Source organism: Marmota flaviventris, chromosome 12 (genome assembly GCF_047511675.1).
Source record: "Marmota flaviventris isolate mMarFla1 chromosome 12, mMarFla1.hap1, whole genome shotgun sequence".
In the NCBI taxonomy this organism is placed as follows: Eukaryota; Metazoa; Chordata; class Mammalia; order Rodentia; family Sciuridae; genus Marmota; species Marmota flaviventris.
In genome coordinates this window covers 107499519-107507578 of record NC_092509.1, presented here as the reverse complement: position 1 = coordinate 107507578, position 8060 = coordinate 107499519, and the positions used below count along the sequence as shown (strand labels likewise).

The 8060-nt window shown below is 48.7% G+C and overlaps 1 long non-coding RNA gene across 1 annotated transcript; it reads right to left on the bottom strand.

Moving 5' to 3' along the window:
- Window positions 1-239: 239 nt before the first annotated feature.
- On the bottom strand, window positions 240-7784 carry LOC139701428 (uncharacterized). Its single transcript, XR_011704020.1, has 2 exons — window positions 6958-7784; window positions 240-6857 (listed from the first exon to the last, which is right to left on the bottom strand). It is a non-coding gene; the product is annotated as an uncharacterized lncRNA (long non-coding RNA).
- Window positions 7785-8060: the final 276 nt, after the last annotated feature.

The window sequence follows — 8060 nt, the reverse complement described above, 5'->3', positions numbered from 1 at the left end:
ATGCAGTGGCTTCCAAGGCATGGTCTCCAGGTCCACACAGATGACCAGTGCATACATGACCACGTTCATCACGACACGTGACCATTTACACATCATGCTCATATATGTACTGATATATGTGAAACATCACACACAGTACTGAAATTACATATTTAATGATATATAATTATGAATACATAAATATATTATTTATCATATAATATGTTGCAAATAGTGAATGATGTTATATACATAAAGTATTATGGTTTTTAAAGATCTAGAGCATCAAACTAAGGATTGCTTATTCCTGAACATGCACAAACATATTCTTTTTTTTTTTTTTTTGTACCAAGGATTGAAACCAGGGGCACTTAACCACTGAGCCACATCCTCAGACCTTTTTTTATATTTTATTTTGAGACAAGGTCTTGATAAGTTATTTAGGGTCTCACTAAGTTGCTGAGGCTGGCTTTGAACTCATGGTCCTCCTGCCTCAGCCCCCCAAGCCCACAAACGTATTCTAACATATTCTGTTGTGTGCAGGGGCCGTACAGAGTCAGCCACTCTCGGTTAGTGCTTAGTGGCTCTTTTCAAAGTCAGTGCGAGAACTGCCTCCAGGTGGGACGTCCAGGCAGCAGCAGCTCTCCAGCTCCACCTCAGCAGCTGGGAAGCACAGGCACCTCGCAGAAGTATTGGTGTTAAAGACACTGAAGAGCTCAGAAACAGGACCAAGAACTAAAACTTCAGAGTTGGAGGGTTCTTTAGCTGAACAGAAATCATCAGGCTTTTTCTTCCCTGGAGACACCTGCTAGTGTGGCACGAGAGTCCAGAGGAGTCTCAGTGAGGAAGCCCATGTCACATGCCCAGTGCTGCAGTCGCATGGGACCCTAGGTGGGAGGTGAGACCTCATGGCCTCCTGTGGCTTGAGAGACAGCGCCCTGCCAGAGGGAGAGGACGGCAAGGAGTGTCATCCTCAGGGCAACTGAAACCAGAGTTGGCTGGTCTAGCAGATTCTACAGCCCAGCTCTGACTTGGTTCCTTCCCGTTGGAACAGAAATCAGCCCCTCCCCGTGCCTGTGCCTGGCGAAAGCAAGACCCTCCTGGGGAAGGACAGCACCTGCTCAGTCTCTTCCATCCTTTACATGCAATGCCCAGCACCTACACAGATTGACAAGACCTGGAAAAGGTAAGAAAATTCACTGAAAATCAAGAATAAACACCAACAATAGAAGGGGTGCCTTGGTGGGGCTGGGCGCCTGGATTTAGTTCCTCCTCTGCTTTCTATTTGGTGTTATCATAAGAAAGACACTCAGTCCACCTGACCTCAGTTTTCTCGTCTATAACAAATAGCAAAAATAGCAGCGGTCCTGCCAACGTCTTAGGATTATTGCAAGGATCAAATAAGGTGACAAGTGACTATGCCCTGAATAGTCAAGACTCTCTGCATCTTGCCAGGGTCACCAGCGAGGGGACAGGAAAGCGCCAGGGAGCTGAGGAGGGCAACACCCAGGTGCACTGTGCTTCCCCCGCCAGGCAAGGTTCAACAGCCTCTGTGTGTTAAGGAAGCCAGGAGGATTTACTGACCATCTGATCTGATCTGATCATCTTCCACCCCAGGTGGAAGCAATGGGGTGCCATTTTCAATAAAGAAAAAGAAAAAACTGTCTTTGGAAATGAATAAACTCAGTCCTGACATGGAATGCATGGAAATGCTCTTTCATCTTTTTAAGTCTCATTTTCCTTTCAGTAAAATGGAAATAATCACATCCACTTTGAAGCATAGGTTATATGAGATATAGTTCCTTCCTTTGGCTTTGGTAGTTTGCACTCATTGACAGTGAGGAGAACACAGATCCAAACCATCAAGGGTGGAGCCTCAGGCTCCTACAAGAGCCACAAACCTCTGGGGTCTAACAGAATTAGTTAGCAGCACACCCATTTCCCCACTTACATGAATTTCTGAGCATGAGAGCAAATTACACATGCCTTGACGCAAAAATTGCCTTAAACAAAATATTAGTAATTAAATTAGAAGAGTCTGTAGTCTTAGGCTGAGCATCATTCACAATTGGAAATCTTGGTTTCAAATAAGCTGTCTAATTGTTTAGCTATGCTCCTCTTGTAACTTAATATTAGGCATTCTTCTGTTTTTTGGATTGAAAATAAAGTCACAATTTTTTATAATTGGACATCATTTCTTTAAAAAAATTCTAAATGAATATAGGGAATCACTTTAACTTTTTGCAGGTTACATGTAGGTTTTCAACAAACATGGGCTTGGGTGCCATCTAGTGCTGAACTTGTGTTAACACACCGGCTGCAGAATCAAGGAAACCTGGTCTTAAGGTGCCATCTAGTGCTGAAATAGCAGCAGTAGCCACAGGCTCAGAGAAAATAAGAAACAGCCTGAGCCACATTTCCAGGACAGGTGCAAAGCCTGATTGCAAAGACTGGAATCAACACCTAATCCTACAACACACATACATCACTGTATACCAACAAGCTTCGAGAGCCTTATGGGCAGTGGGACGTCACTCTCGGGCCAGCCAGAAAGCGGAGCCCTCCGGGGTCAGGGAAGCTGCCCACCTGTTGCCACTTCCTGGCAGCTGCCTGCTGGGCTCGTTTTCTGGGGCTTTATCTCCCTGATCAGCCCTGCCTTATACCCCAGCTACTTCCTGCCCCCGACGAGGCTGAAGGAGTCCATAAAGAACAAGCCACAAATCAGTCAGGTATTGTTCAAGAAGACTTGTGCCACGGGGTTAAACGTGGGGCCTCACCATTTGGCAGAAAATAAGAAGGTTGACACCAACTCCAAGATGAAAGTGGACATCTTCAAGCTTTCAGCTCCACGTGGAATACAGTGAGCCTCCTCACTAGGAAGGACAGCTGGAGAACTAATGCTGTCAATAAGAGGACTCGTGACGAAAGACTGCGAACAAGGGTTCACGTTTCCCTTCTCAAGTGTCAACATAACCTGGAACAAATCATAGCACTAGGAAGATTCCATGATCAGGTGGACTTTCCAAAAGCAAAGCCGTCTTGCCAGGTGTTTGCAGGAGATCTGCACGTTACTGTGTTTATCAAGAACCAAGTTGTGAGTGAATGCAGTCCACCCACAGGCTGAAGAAGGTCCAGGCCTGTCTGGCACCTTCAAATGAGATTTCAGCAGAAAACCTCCATTCTGAGCTGTCTCTGGTTACATTGATAAAGCTCTTCAAGGAGAAGGACTTTGTGCTGTTTAGAAGACATGGCCAGGCGCGGTGGCACATGCCTGTAATCCCAGTGACTCAAGAGGCTGAGGCAGGAGGATGGCAAGTTCAAGACCAGTCTCAGAAAATTACTAAGACCTTAAGCAACTAAGTGAGATCCTGTCTTGGGGATGCAGCTCAGTGGTAGAGCATCCCTGGGTTCAATCCCTAATACAAATAAATAAATAACACACAGGGACCTGGGGATGTGGCTCATTGGTGGAGCTTTTGCTTAGCATGCATGAAGCCCTGGGTTCGATCCCCAGCCTTGCAAAAGGCAAACAAAACAGTCTAAAATGTCAGGAGGAATGGAGTGCAAATGCAAAGATTTCTTTCTTTTTCTATCCTTATGATCAATGTTGCTACTATTTTAAAATTGATTGCTAGGATCAAAGATGTTCCTTGTAAGCCTCATAGTAACCACAATTTAAAAACCAAATAATACACCAAAAACAATAAGCAAAGAACCAAAGTACACTACTATAGAAATCATTCAGCCACAAAATAACACTATATGAGATGGATAAAGAAAGGAAGGAACTATAAAAACACTAGAAAACAGTAATAAAATGGCAGTAATGATACATTACCTATCAATAATTACCTTAAATATAAATGTATTAATTCTCCAAATTAAAAGATACAGTGATGAATAGATTTTTTAAACATAAGACTCAACTATAGGGGCTGGGGATGTGGCTCAAGCAGTAGCGCGCTCCCCTGGCATGGGTGCGGCCCGGGTTCGATCCTCAGCACCACATACAAACAAAGATATTGTGTCTGCCGATAACTAAAATGTAAATAAAATATTTTTAAAAAAGACTCAACTATATGTTGCTTATGAGAAACTCACTTCATCTTGACTGAAAGCAAAGGACAGAAAATGACACTCTACACAAATGTGACCCAAAGCGAAGCAGAGGACTTATTTTGAGTCTCAAAGCAGATCCTGCTGCTGGAAAGACATCTCTGCTCAAGAACCCACTGCCCTTTCCTCTGCACGGCGTGAACTGCGTGGAGGGAGGAGCCTCTGTGGACAGGCTCAACCCCAGGGTGTTCTGCAGGCAGCCAGCCAGCAGGAGGCCGGGAACCAGAGGTCACCTCTGCTCTTCTGACAACTTCGCTGTGAAGCGCCCCATGCTCTGATGGGGAGGCCGGGAAAATCACTGCCCCCATCCTCCAAAGGCCAGACTCTGAGAACGGGCAGGCCTCAGGCCCACCAGGAACGGAGGCTGCAGGACAAAAGGACTCCCCCCGCCCCGAGAGGAGCTGCACGGGTCACAACTGCAGCCCACTGGAGCCCAGCCACGCGGGACCCTACAGGGCGAAGCTCTGAGGCCGGAGCGTGGACCGGATGTGGTGGATAACACTGCTGCAGGGACAGAGCCTTCGGAGGCTGCAGAATCTACCACCGGCCTCCAACATGGAGGAACGTGCACCGAAGCCCCAGAGCTCTGCCCGGGAAGTCGGAATGTGTGTTTGCCAGAGGACACAGGAGTTCAAAAGGAGTATTGTGTGGGACCTGGAGCTCTTTGGAACCCCTGGTGTCCTGCAGTAATTCACGAGGAGAAAGGATGAGGTCGGACAGTAGGTCACTGAAGGACTGTCATGTTGATTATGCAGGTGTTCTGCTGACGTTGTCAACCACCTGCCACCAGAAACCCATCCTGTTGACTCATAAAGCCGTGCACTGTCTCAAAGCCTTGCTTCTGTCATTCCAGATCAGAGATGAAGCCTAAGAAGATGCACTGCTGAGTAAGAGTGGGGGGACCTTGGAGGGTAGGCAGCTCAACTCTTTCAGCAGATGGAGGAATCCAAGCAGAGAAGTGACGAGATTCACAAAACCACTTGATGAGGTCCGCAGTGTGCTGGGCCTACACCAGCACTTTGCTCCCAGAGTAAGTCTGCTTAGCAAGTATACACCTGTGGAAGAAGGGTCCTGAGACAGGTGCTGAGACCAGGGGGCTGTGGGCCACAGGTCTTCCCAGGGGCACCTGGTCAAAGGACATGCAGGCTCTCAGGGACTGAAATCCTAACACCATGTTGTCCTCTGATTACATCAGAACCTTTCTCAGAAGTTGAGCTTTTAAAGAAGTTGAGGCGCGGACCTCATCCCCAACAGTTCCCCTTCCTGATGCCCTTCCCGCTTTTCCGTTTGAAACATTTCTGTTTCCTCAGAAAAGATGGGAACATTGAGTTAAGCTGTTGCACCTGCTCAAAAAATACTAAAACTACACACAAAAAAGGAAATATTCATTTAAACCTATACAAATCCTAACCTCTTCTCCCAATACCTGAAGTCTCCAGCCAACCATTAGGCCTTCTCTGGCCTGGGCGGCAGCAGTTACACCACTTGGAAGATGTGTCTGATGCAGTTTATTCTATAGTTTATGGATTGAGAGCAAGCCTCCGCAGAGCCTCTCCTAAATCCACATATAAACAAAAATGTGAAGATTTAAAAGATCTTCCTGATAGCGTATAGACTTGAGATAGACATGAGATTAAGGGAGCAATTCTGTAAAATGGGCCCACTGTGTAACCCCCACATGCTTTCTTTTCCAAGAAGCAATTTACCTGCACCCCTGCCTAGCCTAAGTGGACAGATGTCACATTCCTCAGCAAACTACCCGTTATCTGCAGGAGAAATGAAGATAGTGTCCATAAGAGGAATACAAGTTAGCCTGAAGGTGGACACTTCAGTGACCCTTTTTATGGACCAGATCCCAAAACTTAGGGAGATAAAGATAATTCCCCTTAATCATAAAATCTGTAAAGATTTATGGTTAAGAATCATAAACCATGCTGACCATGGTCAGCATAGGCCAAGGTGACCCAGAGTTAGTCATGGCAATGGGGACTTGAAAGTGTGATGCCATCCTACTGTCAGTCGAAAGTCAAGAGGAGGGGCTGGGGTTGTGACTCATTTGGTGCCTAGCACATGTAAGGCGCTGGGTTTGACCCTCAGCACCACATAAAAATAAGTACATAAAATAAAGGTATTATGGCCATCTACAACTAAAAAATTAAAACAAAATTTTTAAAAAAGTCAAGAGGTGGACCTGGGCAGGAATCTCTGGATATTTCTCTGGGATCCCCAATAAAAATGGAGTGAAGAAGCTCCTTGTTCCTTCTTTTCTGAGAAGAAGGACCCACTCTCCCCCTTGAGTGTGTCCCCACTCCCTTTTCCTGTCCCTTCAATAAACTCATGCCTGTTACTCTGAGTGACATTTTGAAATCCTTCTGACTTAAGAACTGGGTTGGAATGGGGGGGGGGGCGATCTTCATGCTCCCCCAGTTTCCCAGAAGGTCCCAATTTTGTAACATTTCCAGAAGGTAGGCAGGTCTCAGAACATTCCTAAAAGTGACAAAGATGTACTCCTGCTTCCCCACATGTTGAAGTCTAGCATTAGAGAAGCAGCTGAGGAAGCGTATGAAGCAGGTTTATTTAATAAGGGCAACAGACCTCTCCCAGGAGGGAGAAGGGCCATAGCTGGTGTCCTGGTACCCGGAAGGTGTTCCGCCTTTTTGATGTCTTAGGCTTCCTTTGTTCTCCAGCTCTCTTCCCTTTCTCTTTCTCCTTCCTACATAGGTGACCTCCGTGGGGTGGCCAAAACATGGGAAACAGGTGGGCTGAAGGGGGAAGGGGGGAAGGGCAGGCCCAGGACATATTAATTAACGACTTTTACAACTCAAGGTAGGGAGGGACATCCCCCCCACACACACAGGTTACCTTAGCAACAGGTTGGAGCAGGGGATGGAGGAGGAGGAAGAGAGGAGGAAGGGCTCTCAAGGGATTTCACTCCCTCAGGGAGCAGTCTTTTATCTGTCTATACCGACAGCTGTCAAATTCTGGCTTCACTCCTTGACCCCCGTCCCAACCTTCTCACTGACCAGCCTAGTTTTAGGAAGAATCCTGCAAAGCTGATTCGGAAAGCATCCCCACCTTGGGGTGGATCACCCGTCATCTCTGACCAAATACCTCACCTCCCGCCACACTGGCTTGCCTTCAGCAACAATCCTGTTCAATCGGTTTAGCAAAAAATCCCCCTTGGACGACCTGGTGATTCCCATCTACTGACCCCACACACTCCCTTGTTCTACTCATTGACTATAAAGCTCCAGCCTCCGGTGCTGTATTCCGTGTTGAATACCATTTCTCCCTGAATGAAGTCCTTCTTACTGTTTTAATAAATGCCAAAGTCATTATTTCTTAAGTTGCCAACGAAAATCCAAACCCAGGGTCTTTTTGAGGAGTGCGCGCTTTCTGGGTCGCTGGTTATGTGGGCCACGGAGTCGCCAGCAAGGACTCCTCCGAGCACTGGGAGGCAAGGGCGTCCACGCACCAGGACTTCGTCCACGGGGTTCTAGGCTTGGGATCTGGCAGGGGACAAGGCAACCAGAGGCGCGCGTTCCGAGAAGCGAGGCGGGAACAAGCCTGCGGGGACAGGGACGCTCCCCGGTGGCCCAAGGGCCCGGGCCTCCGCGCAGCTCCGGCCTCCGCATCGCACTGCGGGGGCTCCGCGCGAGCGGCGGGCGGTCGCCCAGAAAGTGCACGTCCCGGGGGACGCGAAGGAGCGCGCTCGGCGGGGCCAGGCCGCCGCTCTCGCCCGCGCGCCGGGGGCCCGCGCCGGGGGACCGCACGGGGCCCCGCGGACCGCGCAGGGCTCGCCGCGCACCGCCGGCCGGAAGCGGCGGGAGGAGGTGGGCGCGGGCGGCGTCCCGGCGCCGCCAGGCCTGCTGACATCCGCCGCTCCTCCCCTCGCTTCCCAACACGCTCCGCTGCGGCCGGGCCCTCCCTCCGCCCACCACGTGTCCTCCGCGCTGCCTCCCGCG